This window comes from Lampris incognitus, chromosome 21 (assembly GCF_029633865.1).
Source record: "Lampris incognitus isolate fLamInc1 chromosome 21, fLamInc1.hap2, whole genome shotgun sequence".
NCBI classification, from domain to species: Eukaryota; Metazoa; Chordata; class Actinopteri; order Lampriformes; family Lampridae; genus Lampris; species Lampris incognitus.
Genome location: NC_079231.1, coordinates 26301482 through 26318604, shown reverse-complemented (window position 1 = coordinate 26318604; position 17123 = coordinate 26301482). Strand labels below are relative to the sequence as shown.

General features: G+C 49.6%; 1 pseudogene; it reads right to left on the bottom strand.

The window, feature by feature from the left end:
• The window catches only part of LOC130131448 (protein FAM184A-like), a 187850-nt pseudogene that overhangs the window by 6718 nt on the left and 164009 nt on the right, over positions 1 to 17123 (bottom strand).

Below are 17123 nucleotides of genomic sequence, written 5' to 3'. Positions count from 1 at the left end.
TCGCACAATGTGCTACTCATACGCTGAGTTGGCGGCACCCGGGATCGAACTCACGACCTTGCGATCCATAGGCGAGAGCTCTACCGACTGAGCTATGCCCGGGTACAGTTGCTCAAGGAACATAGGCTTACTATATTACATTCAGACACAGACGAGCCAGCTCACCTACTCGGCGAGGCGCATTTTCCTCGGTAAGTGACACATTTCGCGCATAAATATCAGAGAACTACCGGGGTGGGTTATGGGCCCAAATATAGGCTATAGCCTAATAAATTGAAATTGGTGTAGTGTCTAAAGTTTCCACATACTTTAGCCAACCTGGACTTTGTGAATTCGTTTTTGTGATATAAAAATAGAAATCGTATGATTCATTGTCTTCTTAATAATCTGCCCTAAATAATGCATTATTGAAAATGCACTTTTTGCGCCAAACAGCGTCAAACCTGCTGACCGGGGAACATAGGACCTTTCTTTATAAAAAGGGTCCTATGTTCCCCGGGTGCCCTAGGGGAACATAGGACCCTTTTTATAAAGAAAGGTCCTATGTTCCCCTGCACATACAAAACGGGGAACATAGGACCCTTTTGGGGAAAAGTGGGGAATATAGGGCCCTCTGTATACAAAAAGGTCCGATATTCCCCGGTCTCATACAAAGCGGGGAACATAGGACCCGGGGACTATAGGACCCGGGGAACATAGGGAGGACCCCGAAGAAAATGGATGATAAATTAAATATCCACCTCCTTCATGCTAACACTCACGCACATGCACAGAATAGTCAACAAACTTTCACCTGCACCTACCAGCAACCGGGTGAAAAGTTTCAAGTTGGACATATCAAGTTACGTCCGCCATTATGAGGACTCATCCTCATAACATGCCATGGTCAATAGCCCGCGCCAACACACAGGAAACTGGTATGGCCGCTGCAGTAGAAACCGGAAGTCAGTGGACTACAGTTATGCACAGAGCCTAGTGGGAAGCCGGATGTGGGTATGCGTCCTGGTCGCTGCACTAGCGCCTCCTCTGGTCGATCGAGGATCTTGTTCGGGGAGGAGGGGGAAACTGGGGGGAATAGCGTGATCCTCTCACGCGCTACTTCCCCCTGGTGAAACTCCTCACTGTCAGGTGAAAAGAAGCGGTTGGCGACTCCACATGTATCGGAGGAGGCATGTGGTAGTCTGCAGCCCTCCCCGGATCAGCAGGGGGGGGGGGGTGGAGCAGAAGAGTGGGGTAATTGGCTGGATACAATTTCGGAGAAAAAGGGGGGGGGATCCAAAAAAATAAAACCCCCAAGTAAGGTGAAAGAGAAAGCTTATGCTCAGACTATGGAAATACTACAAGCCCATTTCTCCCGGTAACCCACTGTGATATCTGGAAGATATGGCTTTCACAAAAGACATCAAGTGGAGAGGAGACAACAGCACAGTATATCACAGATCTGAAGGAAAAAAATCTGTCAGAGCACTGTGAGTTTTGAGCTCATCTGCAGGATGCATTGAGGGACCGGTTGGTCTGCGGACTCAACACCAAGTATATACAGAAGAGACTACTAAAAGAAGCTGCCCTTACCTACCAGAAAGTGGTGGAAATCGCCATCTCTATAGAGACGGTGGCAAGGGAGTCCCAGCCGCTTACCAGCTCCATGAAGGTGAATGCCACGTCCCTCATCAACTCCAGGGAGGACATGCACCCGGAGTGGTCGTTCAAATCATAATGAAAGTGGCTGCTTCTACAAAGATCAGATCTGCCACCGCCCTGATAAGAAAGGCCACGTTTCACACACATGCAAAGACAGAAGCAGGGAAATAAAGCAGCAAACACAGCGAGGGAGAAAAAGGCAAAGGAAGGAAAATTCAAAGACAGGTTAATAAGCTGGACACTAGTGCTGAGCCGAGTGACACTGATACGACACTCAGACGCTGAATTAGCCCTGAACATGGTAGATGTAGCTAATGATGGGATGTGGAGAAGAAATGTCATACAGCGGGACAATCCAGCCTCTTCTGCAATCTGGGCCAGGCCAGAAATAGAGGGGCAAACAGCAGAGGTGGATCTAGACACTGGGGCAGCAGTCTCCCTTATTTCAGAGAAGCTGAAAGTGCCTACAACAACTCTTGGTGATTTCCCCAGGTCAGTGAATGGGCCACTCCCATCGTGCCAATCACAAAGAAAAAGGGTGTGTGTGCATCTGCAGGGATTTTAAAGTAACCATCAACCCCATCCTCTGTGCTGAACATTATCCCATCCCCCAGATAGAGGACTTGTTTGCTTCTTTAGCGGGGCACCAGGGTTTCAGCAAACTTGACCTCTCAGGTGCCAGTCCAGGAGAGCTCCCACAAATACTTCACCATCACAACATACAAGGGAATGTTCCGTTACAACCGGCTGCCTTTGGGAATAACGTCAGCGCCCTCCGTCTTCCAGTGAGTCATGACCAAGTTGTTCAGGGGATCCTCGATGTGTACTCTTTTCTGGATCACGCCCTAGTGACTGAATGTGATGACACTGATCACCTGAAAAACAGTGCTGAGCCGCTTGGAGAAACTTGACCTCTGGGTGCAGCATGAAATGTGTGAGTTTTTAAAAAGCTCACTGGAATACCTGGGACATATCGATGCCACAGGCCTCCACAAATCCCCAGAGGCCCCTGCCCCAATGAATGTAAGCCAGCTCCGCTCTTTTCTGGGATTAATAAACTATTATGGCAGATTTGTTCCAAACATGGCAACAAAACTCAGCCCCTTGCAAGCATTGCTACACAAGGGGGCACAATGGAAATGGTCTCTGGAGTGCGAAGAAGTGTTGTGTATGGCAAAAGAACAGCTCCTCTCAGAGAGAGTACTGACTCATTATGATCCCCAACTGCAGATCAGACTAGCATGTGATGCCTCGCCTTATGGCATGGGCATGGTGTTTTCTCATATGATGTCTGATGGTCAAGAGGGACGCATGGCGTTCGCCTCCAGAACCTTGAGAAAAGCAGAGCAAAACTATGCTCAAATCGAAGGGGAAGCCCTTGAAATATTTGGCGTATGCAAATTTCCTGCATATCTGTATGGGTGTAATTTCCCCCTACTTACTGGCCACCGGCCACTGACAACAATATCAAGCCCCAGCAAAGCTATTCCGTCTGTCTATGGCAGCTGCTAGGCTTCAACGATGGGCCCTTGTATTAACAGCTCACAACTACACGATTCAGTACAGGAATGCTCATGGCACGTGATCACATGTGATCATGGCAGTGCGGATGGCCTGTCATGCCTGCTGCTGCAGGTAGCACACAAGGACAAACCGGGTTCAGCGGATACAGTGGTGATACAGCACCTGGACTCCCTGCCTGTATTCATCACAGACATTCACAAAGAAACAAGGGATGACCCAGTGCCCTCTCAAGTGGTGGACATGGTTTTGTCAGGGCAGTTTCCTGTGGTGAAAGGGCAGGACACTGCCTTGACACCCTTTTACTTAATGAAAGATAAGCTCACAGTGGTCCAGGGGTACCTTCTGTGGGGCAACCGGGTAAATGTGCCCCCAAAATTGAGACAATTACTGAAAGAGCTGCATCTGGGGCACCCGGGAGTGGTTAAAATGAAAGCCATTGGTGGTAGTTACATCTGGTGGCCGGGGATTGACGCTCAAATTGAACAGCAGGCCAAAGTGTTTCGTTCATGTCAATGCAGCCAGAAGTCTCCCAGTCTCTCCCCGCTGCATTCATGGCCATTGCTGGGGACGCCATGGCAGAGAATCCATGTGGATTTTGCTGGTCCTTTGGAGGGACGTATGTTTCTGGTTGTGGTGGATACCCACTCTTAAGCAGCTGGAAGTGCAGCTGATGGAATCCGCCACAACCTCTAGACCCCCCCCCCCTCCACTGATCAGTACTTAAGGTTTGACTCTCATCATCCACTGGAGCACAAACTAGGAGTCATCATGATACTGCACCACCGAGCTGACAACGTCCCCTCCGACACAGCGGTCAGGGAAGGGGAGAAATCCCACATTAAACAGGCCCTGGTTAAGTGTGGTTATCCTGACTGGGCGCTTGTCTAAGCCAGGAAGACCCTGAACAGTGCTCCAGCTGATCCAAGAGAGGAGGAGAACAACAGCTGTCTAAGCGTAAACCAGTAGTGATTCTGTATGTGGTGGGAGTGTCGGAAAAGTTGAGATGCATATTTTCCAAACACCACATTTCAGTTGCTTTCAAACCCCAAAACATGCTGCATCAGAAATCAGTCCACCCCAAGGACCGGGTCCCCCAGCACAAACAGCAATATAGTGTAGCTGTTAAGTACCAGGAGGGTTGCCGAGACCAAACAGACGCTGGTCAAGAGGATGGCACAACACCGGAGAGCTAACACCTCAGACCAGGTCTACACCATCTACACAGTCTACACCCATCTACACAGTCTACACCATCTACACAATCTACACCCATCTACAAATCTACACCATCTACACAATCTACACTATCTACATAGTCTACACCATCTACACAGTCTACACCATCTACAAAGTCTACACCATCTGCACAGTCTATACCCATCTACACAGTCTACACCATCTACACAGTCTACACTCATCTACAAAGTCTACACCAGCTACACAGTCTACACCATCTACACAGTCACCATCTACAGGCCGGTGGCCACTCTTTCAAGGATGAGGATGTGCACATCCTTGATAGGGAGGAATGCTGGTTTGAACGGGGAATCAAAGCAGCCATCTATGTGAAGAGGGAACGACCATCCCTGAACTGAGGGGAAGGGGGGCTAAGAGTACATCTGTCACCATCTTACAATGCTGTGATTGCTAACATTCCCAAATCCTCTGAAAAGTACACATGACCATGGTAACTCTAGTTAATGATCACACCCATATTTGTATATGAAACTGGTCGTTGGTTTGAGTCGTTATGCCACTGTATTGTTTATAAGGGTGGGGTACCTGCAGTCACTGTATTGTTTATAAGGGTGGGGTACCTGCAGTCACTGTAATGTTTATAAGGGTGGGGTACCTGCAGTCACTGTATTGTTTATAAGGGTGGGGGTACCTGCAGTCACTGTATTGGTTATAAGGGTGGGGTACCTGCAATCACTGTATTGTTTATAAGGGTGGGGGTACCTGCAGTCACTGTATTGTTTATAAGGGTGGGGTACCTGCAGTCACTGTATTGTTTATAAGGGTGGGGTACCTGCAGTCACTGTAATGTTTATAAGGGTGGGGTACCTGCAGTCACTGTATTGGTTATAAGGGTGGGGTACCTGCAATCACTGTATTGTTTATAAGGGTGGGGGTACCTGCAGTCACTGTATTGTTTATAAGGGTGGGGGTACCTGCAGTCACTGTATTGTTTATAAGGGTGGGGTACCTGCAGTCACTGTATTGTTTATAAGGGTGGGGTACCTGCAGTCAGGTGAGACTGAAGAGGTCACTTAGATGATGATGAAACGTTTCTGTCCCTAAACGTTGTGTCCAGATGAACTGATTCAACATTTTGTGATGTATAATTTATATTGCAGTAAACAGAGTTCCCATATGGTTTGTTGTAGGCTGTAATACATTAGGCTGTGTTAGCTTTGGCCAGAGGATCCATTTTGACACGGGTGCAAACCGTTTCCTGCTGAGCTGCTGGCACACCAGCCACGATGGCTGCTCCACCTGGTTTGCAGTCCTCACTAAACACAGGGACAGATTTGCCAGAGAAATCCCGGATTTCAGCTTTAATGAGCCTTCAAATATCAAAGTTAATCAAATAATTTCACGTTAGATTGTTTATCAAAATTATTAATTAATCAGTTAAATAATGCTTTGACAGAATAAATTAATTAATCCAATAATGAATTAATCCTTAACTTAATAAGATAAATTTAAGATGAAATTACTTTTGAAGCTCTTGTTAATGGTATTCCTTGGAAATAATTCAAGGGGGTCAAACACATTATGGCCTCCGTCTTTGTTCTTTTTTCATAATTTTCACTTCTTAGTTTTTAGTTTTTTTAGGCAAAAAAATCCCAACAAAAAAAACAAACCCCCCCTCAAAAAAACAGCGTAGTTGGAAGTGGAGGAGGCCTGTCATATTCATCATACACATGGTCTAAACAACACCATTGAGAAAAGCGCCGTGTGAAACCTCACCCCTGCCCAACACCGCAAAGAAGTGCTGCATACGTGAGTGGCAGGCAGGCAGGCGGGCGGGCGGACGTTTTGTCTGGCCGCTCCAACGAAACTACACAACACATGTTCTCCTTCCTCTCGGCTTTTGGCGTCTTGTTTGCTGGTTGCCATGTACATGCAAAGAGCATTTTGACCCCCCGTTTATAACAACAAAAAAGTATACACACTTATGTGTATATATACAACATATTGTAGGGAATATCGGGGGGCAACCCGTGAGACCGACGCCACAGCCGAGACGCGAACCCGTGTCTCCCACCCCGCAAGCGACAACGTTAACCAGTCGACTAAAGGGTCCGACCCGTTAGGCAAAGACCAACGTGTCTACTTATTCCATGCACGTTACACTACCCCCCCTCCTTCGGGAAGCATGTCCCCCGCGCTTCAGCATATCAGCTCCCTCACGCCTCTGGGCGCACGCGCTTCCGATGACCTCACGGTCTCACCATCCCACTTCTGACACCAATGTAGCGGATTCGGGGGGCAGCCCGGGAACCGCCACAGCCGGGATGCGAACCCGTATCTCCTGCACCCGGGCGACAACGTTAACCAGTCGACTGGTTAACGTTGTCGCCCTCTCATGGTGTCGTCTAAACTAGCACAGTTCAGGCTAAACCAAAAAAAATCACTCTTCATAACATAAGGACCATGTCCAACATGTCTTACTCCCTGTTTACACTTTCCTCTCATGGTATCGTCTAAACTAGCACAGTTCAGGCTAAACCAAAAACAATCACTCTTCATAACATAAGGACTATGTCCAACATGTCTTACTTCCTGTTTACACCTTCCTCTCATGGTATCGTCTAGACCAGCTCTATCTCGTCCATTCTGCTTTTCACTTCCTGTCCTCCATCTGACTCTCGCGCGCCATCAGGATCACGTGACTGCTAACAAGCGACTGACAACGAACAGCTCCGCCATGTTGGAGGACAGCTAGCCCGTAGCAACCACTGTCTACACTGACCTTCTCCTTGCCGATCTGTGTTTACAAGAACGACGTTTTAAGCGAAAATCGGACAAACATGCGGAAATAAAACATCGCAGGTGCGAGCCACTCTCTGAGAAACAGTTTGCAAATACATTTCACAAAGTTGTGGGCTGACGGCGCAAAGCATCAGATTGGCACGAGGGAAAGAACCACTGTAAGGTGTGAAGCGCGAGAGCTGTTGTGTATGAATCGCACCGTGAAACACATCCTGTCACTCCGGCCGTCACAACACGCTCAGCATGGCGCAGCGACAACAACACGGCATCATCCTGTGGCTTAGAGCCGCTGTCCTCCAACATGGCGGATGTGTTGCCGTCACGTGATATGTGACGAAATGTGAGACCAACCCATTAACAATGACTGAGCATGGATGCTAATGAGCATAAGGAGAGAGATGCTAGCCAGTTAGCTTTACAGTACAAGCACCAGATGGGCATGTACTAGCTTAGATTTTGGATGCATATACGTATGTAACACTGTTCTCACAATGTCAACAGGATGCACAGTATTTTAAAAGGATCACACCTGTAATGCAGAATCACCAGCTACAAGTCAGAACACAAGTATGTAACGGGGACATCGGCGGAAAATGCAGTGAGTGAACTCTGGTGATGTGGGACTCTGGTGACGTGGGACTCTGGTGACGTGGGACTCTGGTAATGTGGGACTCTGGTGACGTCGGACTCTGGTGATGTGGGACTCTGGTGACGTAGGACTCTGGTGACGTCGGACTCTGGTAATGTGGGACTCTGGTGATGTGGGACTCTGGTGATGTGGGACTCTGGTGACGTGGGACTCTGGTGATGTGGGACTCTGGTAATGTGGGACTCTGGTAATGTGGGACTCTGGTGATGCGGGACTCTGGTAATGTGGGACTCTGGTGATGCGGGACTCTGGTGATGTGGGACTCTGGTGATGTGGGACTCTGGTGATGTGGGACTCTGGTAATGTGGGACTCTGGTAATGTGGGACTCTGGTGACGTGGGACTCTGGTAATGTGGGACTCTGGTAATGTGGGACTCTGGTGATGTGGGACTCTGGTGACGTGGGACTCTGGTGATGTGGGACTCTGGTGACGTAGGACTCTGGTGACGTCGGACTCTGGTAATGTGGGACTCTGGTGACGTGGGACTCTGATGATGTGGGACTCTGGTAATGTGGGACTCTGGTGACGTGGGACTCTGGTGACGTGGGACTCTGGTGATGTGGGACTCTGGTAATGTGGGACTCTGGTAATGTGGGACTCTGGTGATGCGGGACTCTGGTAATGTGGGACTCTGGTGATGCGGGACTCTGGTGATGTGGGACTCTGGTGATGTGGGACTCTGGTGATGTGGGACTCTGGTAATGTGGGACTCTGGTGATGTGGGACTCTGGTAATGTGGGACTCTGGTAATGTGGGACTCTGGTGATGTGGGACTCTGGTGACGTGGGACTCTGGTGATGCCTCAGTGTTGAAGCTGTGTGGAAATTAAACCATGCTGCTGTGAAAAGTCCATGTGATTTGTCCTTAACTCACCTTTGTGTGTAATATTAAAGTTGGTTTGATGATTTTATTGTTCATACCTCGAAATTAAGGGAAATTATGCAAGATTTTGACTACTACACTATTGTAACGTACATGGATAAGTAGACACGTTGGCCGCTGGCTGGCGGGTCTGAGCCTTTAGTCTAGCGGTTAGCGATGTCTCCTGCGGTGCGGGCGATACGGGTTCGCTTCCCGGCCGCGGTAGTTCCTGTGGTTGCGTTGTCCCCCGAGTTCGATATAATATGTTGGGTGTGCTTTCCATCCCTCCTTTTGTATAAGCTCATCAACTGCAGGTTTCTTGTTTAGAGGTGCAACTGACTTTGGTAAAGCGCCATTAAGGCCTATAAATACGACCCAGTTTTGACCATTTATGAATCTTGTACTCTAAGGTTGATCCAGATACCCGTGGTAGGTATCTGCACTGTCATTTTGCATAAGAGCGTGCCTTTGGGAAATATACTGTAACCGGTTACTTTCTTGCCCGGTGCGGGATTCGGTACGGTGTGAACTGCACCACAAGGCGACGTCACTAACCGCTCGGCTAAAGGGTCAGACCCGTTAGCTAGCTAGGGACTAACGTGTCTTATTAATAGTTTACAGTCGTCACCCTCCCCGGAAGCGCGCCCTCGCGCTTTGTTATTCCCGCGCTCCGAAGAGACTTCTGAGGATCTGCACATTTCCGGATCCCACCGCTGCCACCAACGTAACCGGTTATTTCCTTGCCCGGTGCGGGATTCGATACGAGGTGTACTGCACCACAAGTCGACATCACTAACCGCTCGGCTAAGGGGTCAGACCCGTTAGCTAGGGACTAACGTGTCTTATTAGTGGTTTACAATACCTTGGGTATTTCTTTCCCAGGTTCTCTTGGTGGTTAATCCAATTCATAGTAATTGCAAAGACCCTGCAACAATGCACTGCATATAACCCCACTTGGTTAGACCCCATCAATCCTCCAAACATCACAGACTGTTTTATTTGCCAAGTTTTGCTCATGCACAGGATTTGACTTGACGAACAGATATATATCAAATAGAACACATACATGCTATAACATATGGTGACGTGGAAGTAGGTCCATGTTAAGCAAGCAAGGAAGTAATACAGATATTTTCTGTGCAAAGCAACAACAAACAAAAAATCTTAGAAGTTTAACATTGACAAAAAATTTGCAGCAGTACAATATTCACACGAGAATATTAAAGAGGTGCGATAGATACAAGAAGTCTACACACCCCTGTTAAAATGGCAGGTTTTTGTGGTGTAAAAAAAGGAAACTAAGATAAATCATGTCAGAACTTCTTCCACCTTTAATGTAAAATTGCAAACTATAAAATTCAAGGGAAAACAATTAGAAACATTTTAGAGACATTTAAAAAAAACAAAAACAAAACGTACAATACCAGGTTGTATAAGTGTGCACACCCCTAAACTAATACTTCATTGAAGCACCTTTTGATTTTGTTATAGCACTCAGTCGTTTCGGGAAAGAGTCTATCAGCTTGGCACGTTTTTATTTATTCATTTGTTTTTTTGGATATTACCCCCTTTTCCTCCCTAGTTGTAATTGGCCAATTACCCTATTTTCCGAGCTGTCCCGGTCTCTGCTCTACCCCCTCTGCTGATCCGGGGAGGGCTGCAGACTACCACATATCTCCTCCCATACATGTGGAGTCACCAGCAGCTTCTTTTCACCTGACAGTGAGGAATTTCACCAGGGGGACGTAGCACGTGGGAGGATCACGCTATCCCCCCCCCCCCGAACAGGTGCCCAGACCTACCAGAGGAGGCGCTAGTGCAGCGACCAGGCCACATACCCACATCCGGCTTCCCACCCGCAGACACGGCCAGTTGTGTCTGTAGGGACGCCCGACCAAGCCGGAGGTAACAATGGGATTCGAACCGGCGATCCATGTGTTGGTAGGCAACGGAATAGACTGCCACGCTACTCAGACGCCCAGCTTGGCACATCTTGACTTGACAATATTTTTTCACTCTGTTGCAAAAACGTTCTACAGTGCATCTGGAAAGTATTCACACCCCTTCACTTTCTCCACATGTTGTTATGTTACAGCCTTATTCCAAAATGGATTAAATTCCTTTTTTGCTCTCATCAATCTACACACAATACCCCATAATGACAAAGTGAAAAACGTTTTGTAGAAATGTTTGCAAGTTTATTAAAAATAAAAAACTGAAATATTGCATGTACATAAATATTCACACCCTTTACTCAGTACTTGGTTGAGGCACCCTTGGCAGCGATTACAGCCTCAAGTCTTCTTGGGTATGAAGCTACAAGCTTGGCACACCTATATTTGGGGTATTTCTCCCATTCTTCTCTGCAGATCCTCTCCAGCTCTGTAAGGTTAGATGGGGAGCGTCGCTGCACAGCTATTTTCAGGTCTTTCCAGAGATGTTCAATGGGGTTCAAGTCTGGGCTCTGGCTGGGCCACTCAAGGACATTCACAGACTTGTCCCGAAGTCACTCCTTCGTTGTCTTGGCTGTGTGCTTAGGGTCATTGTCGTGTTGAAAGGTAAACCTTCGCCCCAGTCTGAGGTCCTGAGCGCTCTGGAGCAGGTTTTCATCAAGGACCTCTCTGTACTTTGCTCCATTCATCTTTCCCTCGATCCTGACTAGTCTCCCAGTTCCTGCCGCTGAAGAACATCCCCACAGCATGATGCTGCCACCACCATGCTTCACTGTAGGGATGGTATTAGCAAGGTGATGAGAGGTGCCTGGTTTCCTCCAGACGTGACGTTTGGCATTCAGGCCAAAGAGTTCAATCTTGGTTTCATCAGACCAGAGAATCTTGTTTCTCATGGTCTGAGAGTCCTTTAGGTGCTTTCTGGCAAACTCCAAGCGGGCTGTCATGTGCCTTTTACTGAGCAGAGGCTTCCGTCTGGCCACTCTACCATAAAGGCCTGATTGGTGGAGTGCTGCAGAGATGGTTGTCCTTCTGGAAGGTTCTCCCATCTCCACAGAGGAACGCTGGAGCTCTGTCAGAGTGACCATCTGGTTCTTTTTGGGCTGGAGACATGTCTGCTGTCTGTTTCAGAAGAGTGTGCCGCTGTCCTGTTCTGGCCGCAGCTATGACCCGCTGGAGGCATGGGTCAGACTGTGTGGCAGTGTGGATCTCTTGCAGTGTCATAGCGTGGGGAACATCATGGTCAATGATGAAACTCACATGTGCTTCAGCCAGCTCGGTAGCATGTGTGTTCTTCGACTCGTGTGTGTGGACTGGGTGTCTGGAGAAGTAGTCTGCTGGGTTACCAACACCTGCCTTGTAGGTCACAGAGAAGTTGAAGTTCTGTAGCTTTAGTTGCCAGCGTTCAATTCTGGGAGGGGGAGAGGAAGATGGCTTGTTAAACATGGGCACCAGCGGCTTGTGGTCAGTAACCATTGTGAATGGGCATCCGAGTAGATATAGCTGGAAATGAAGGCAGCCCCAGATTATAGCTAAAGCCTTCCTCTCAGTCTCTGAGTATCGCTGTTCTACAGGTGACAGTGTTTTGCTGGCATAGGCAAGTGTGTGCAGTGTACCATCAGAGTCAGTTTGGGTAAGAACAGCCCCTAGGCCTACAGGGCTTGCGTCCACAACAACTTCTGTGTGTTTCGATTGGTCAAAATAGGCCATGACTGTGTCGCTGCTCAGTGCATTTTTGAGTTTGTCAAAAGCTGTCTGGTGGGTTGGGGACCAGTCCCACAGCTGGTCTTTCTTTGTGAGCTCTCTGAGAGGCTGTGTCAGGGTGGCTAGACCTGGAATGAAACGACCACAGTATGTGACAAGGCCAAAGAAACTTCTGACCTCTCCTCGGTTCTGTGGGGCTGGGGTCTCCTTGACTGCAGCCACCTTCTTGGGGTCCACTGAGATGCCTTGATCTGAGAATACATATCCGAAAAACTCCACCTTGGTCTTGTTGAAGTCACATTTGTCAGCATTGAGTGTGAGGTTACATTCACTGAGACGCGTAAGGACCGCCTCTAGGCTCTTGTCATGTTCTTCTTGGCTAGTGCCATACACCAGCATGTCATCACTGACGTTCAGAACACCCGGGATGTCAGACGGTGTCTCTCTAATGGTGTTTTGGAAAATCTCTGCCGCTGAAGATATCCCAAAGTTGAGTCGTTTGTAGCGCCTCAGGCCCACATGTGTTGTGAAGGTTGTTATGTAGCGGGAGTCAGGATGGAGTTCAATCTGGTGGTAGCCAGCTGTCAGATCAAGTGTGGAAAACACTTTTGCCCCATTGAGGTCTGCTAGAATGTCATCCACTGTGGGAGTGAGGTGCCTCTCACGCTTGATGGCTTCGTTTGGGCGTCTTGTGTCAACACACAGTCTGATTTTTCCTGGTTGTTTGGGCTTTGGAGCTACTACCACCGGAGAGACCCATGGCGTGGGGCCTTCAACACGTTCGATGATGTCTAGCGCCTCTAGTTTCTCCAGCTCCTGTTCCACTAGCTGTCTCATGTGGAAGGGGATGCGCCTGTGTTGTTGAGCCACTGGTTGCACTGTAGTGTCAATGTGGATTTTCACTTGGTGATCCTTGAGCTTTCCAATGCCTTGAAAAACGGTGGGGAATTTTTTTTTGGAGCATGAGCGGCACACGTACATTGTTGACCAGGCGGACTAGGTCGAGGGCAACTGCTGTCTGGCAGCTTACTACAGGAATCGCTGCCTTGTCGACCACGACGAATGTTTCTCTGACAATTCTGTCTCGGAAGCCGAGTTGTGAGCAGAATTGCCCGCGCATTGGCAGAGGCGTGCGGGAGCCATAAGCAAAAATCTGGACTGATGTGTTCTGCAGTACTGGGCGGGCTGGGAGTGATTGAAATGTGCAATAGTCCATTACATTGACTGAGGCTCCTGTATCTATCATGCACTTCGAGAGGCGACCCATTTATCTGAATGGTCTGTTTTGGCGCTGTGATAGCTGGGTCTTTCAGTGTAAAAAGATATCTGGGCGAGTGGTCTGTGCTGTCTTCATTGGGACGCGGTGAGTGGGCATTTGATTTTGAGGTGTCATCTGACTGTTGACATTGTACATAGTTCATACTTTGTCTTGGGCGCGACCGGCACATTTTTGAGAAATGATTTTGTTTGCCACAAGTGCGACATGCAAGCCCACGTGCTGGGCAGTCACCTTGATGAGGGAATGAGCCACCACAGTTGAAGCACTCACGTCCGTGCGCGCCTGGGGCCGTATGCGCAGGCTGCCGGGCAGAATGAGTAGGTTGCCTAGCCCGCTGATTCCTGCGCTCTCGGTGTCTGATCGTTTCTCCATTTCACGCGCTTGTTGCTCAGACGCTTCTTCCAGCCTGGCTAGTTCCAGGAGTTTTGTCAGATTCACCGTAGGATCAGTGAGAGCTTTTCTCCTAAGCTTGTGAGATACGCAGGTTTGCTCAATGTGGCGTCTTATTTCTGCGTCAACATCAGAGAACTCACAGGATACTGCAAGTGTGCATAAGCGGACATAGTATTCCCCAACGGTTTCATTTCCAGACTGTGTAGATTGCCTAAACTTGTACACCTCAAAATCCACATTCCTCTTTGGTGAAAAATAAGTCTCAAGTGCCTTAACGGCTTTATCAAAGTCTTTAGCGACTCCCTTATCAGGCAGCGTCACAAAAATGTCATATACCTGTTCGCCCACATAATGAAGTAGCATGGCACGTTTCCTAGTATTGTCTTTGATGTCCATGGCCAACAAGACATTTTCGAAACGAGCCGTCCATTTCTCCCATCTAGGTCCCAACGTCCCCGGGGCACCTCCATGGATATGAAACGCCGGGAACGCGTCGCCCGACGCGAAAAACTTTGCCATGATGAGATGGCGGATGACTTGGGTGAACTTGTTGATTCGTGCTAGCTAGCTCAGCTAATGCAGTTAGCTGAACGTTATTACCCTTTTGTTACTACTGATTAGAGTTCATAATTCAATTCCGCAGTGCAGGTTCCGTCAATCCACAAAGTCCTCGTCGCCATTGTAATGACCTACTTTTCACTCTCACAGATGATAACACCGTTTCTGAATTAGCCGTGGAGCTTCGGCATGTTTATTTCGCTCCATGCATAACGTGCACATAATCCGACTGACTCTCGTCTACCTTCCCGCTCCCGTGGCTGCTCTGCTTACTATCCCATAACTCCCTGTGTCCTTAAAGGTGTATTCCCCTAATACTGAACATCACACACACGTCCCCCCAGAATTCGCCTTAATAGGAAAAGTCAGTGTGGCGAGGGGGGCGGATCTTTCTGCCCCAACGGCTCCGCTGAACAGGAGCTGGGGGCTGGTTAACCGCAGGCAAAGCAGCAGAGTCCTCACAGCTGGACCGGGGAAAGGGAGGGGCTGGGGAAGCAGGGGGCGGCTCGCCGGGGGAGGGGGGCAGGGCCGGGGGGCGCCAGACCAACAGGGCGGTCTAAGTCCAGGTGAACAGGCTTGAGGCGGTCCACAGAAACCCGCTCCAGCCTGCTGCCAACCTCCACCACAAAGTGATTATCTCCAGTGTCCCGTACCCGAAATGGGCCGTCGTAGGATGGCCGCAGGGGACCGCGGTGCGCGTCGTGACGGATGAAAACATACTCCGCCGACCGCAGCTCCGTGGGGACATAGGACTGAGAGCCGCCATGCTGAGAAGTGGGGACCGGTGCAAAAGCCCTGGCTTCCTCCTGCAGCGCAGTCCTTTGGCAGCTGGCGGACCAGGGAGCTGTGGCGGTGAGAAGGAAATCCCCCGGGACCCGAAGTGGCTGTCCGTAGACCAGTTCGGCGGATAAGGACTGGAGGTCCTCCTTAGGGGCCGTCCTGAGCCCAAGCATGACCCAAGGCAGTTTGTCGACCCAGCGGTCGTCCTTGAGGGTAGCCCGCAATGCGGCCTTCATCGAGCGATGGAACCTCTCGACCAATCCATAAACTTGAGGGTGATACGCTGTGGTACGATGGAGCCTCACCCCTAAACCCGCGGCGATCTCCTCCCAGAGCGCTGACGTGAATTGCGGCCCTCTGTCCGAGGAGAGGTCAGATGGGGTGCCAAAGCGGGCGACCCAGGTTCCGATGAACGCTCGGGCAACCACAGGCGCTGTCGTGGACAAAAGCGGGACGGCCTCTGGCCATCGCGTGGTGAACAGGTATGTGAAACCACGTGTAACCAGGTTAAAATTAATGTTTTTATTTTATTTTGTTTGAGTATGAAATATCACCAAATCCTGTCTGTGTGCTGTTATTTGTGTTTACTACATTTTATTTTATGTCATTATTTACTTTTATGTATGTTTTCCAACGACCGTCATATACGTGTACTGTCGCTTTAAGAGAGAGGTCTTGTGGGTACACGGAAGAGGGAACGCGGGAGAGGCCATTTTTGTTTTGTGGGAGGAGTCTCAAGCAGCAATCGAGCCGAGCCACACGTGTTTCTTACCGTGGGACAGTTTTGCTGGTTGAGGAGAACGTAACCTTGAGTATCCCTGTAAGAAGATACTGCAAGCTGTGGGATAAAATACTTGTTTATCCTTTCTTACATCGGAGTCCCGTGGACGGTTTCTACTTCTAACGCACACGAGTGGAGTCCGGGCAGTGGTTGAACTTCGACCCCCACGTCCGTAAGAAACACCGCTCCCGCTGGAGGACTGGACGGTTGTCGAAGGGTTTGAAACCAAAATAAATGGCAAGGTGGGCCAAATAGAGTCCTGTGTGTCCCCCCTCCTTCTTTGATCATGATGATGATGATGATGAGAGACTGAGGGCCCCCCACAACACCTGGGGCCCCACCCAACTAGAACACAACGCAGAGCTACTGATGAGAGTGACGGGCATGCAGCAGGCTGACCAGCATAGAACAGCATAGGACTGCCCCCGTTACACACGGGAGGGGGTAGGGGGCTTACCAGGTCCACATTCACGTGGTCGAACCTCCTCTCAGGCACCGTGAAAGGTATCAGGGGCGCTTTGACGTGCCGGGGCACTTTGGAGCGTTGGCACTCCACACAGGTGTCAGCCCAGCCCCTCACATCCTTTTTGAGTCCATGCCAGACAAACTTTGCCGCCACCAACCTCTGTGAAAGCTTTCTGCCAGGGTGAGACAGCCCATGGACTGCGTCGAAAACCCGTCGCCTCCAAGCAGTCGGAACGACGGGGCGGGGCTGACCCGTAGAGACGTCGCACAGGAGCGTGGCGCCGGCGTCGTCGAAAGCCACATCCTCCAACTGCAGCCCTGTGACGGTGGTCCTGCATGCCTGCACTCCTGAGTCGGCGGCCTGGTCAGCCGCCATCTGGCTGTAGTCGAGTCCCAAATGGGCGGCACCAGCGATGGCCCGGAAGAGACAGTCGGCGACCGGGTTGGACTTCCCAGCGACATGCCTCACGTCGGTGGTAAACTCTGAGATGTAGGCCAACTGTCGCTGCTGGCGGGCTGACCACGGCTCTGCCACCTTG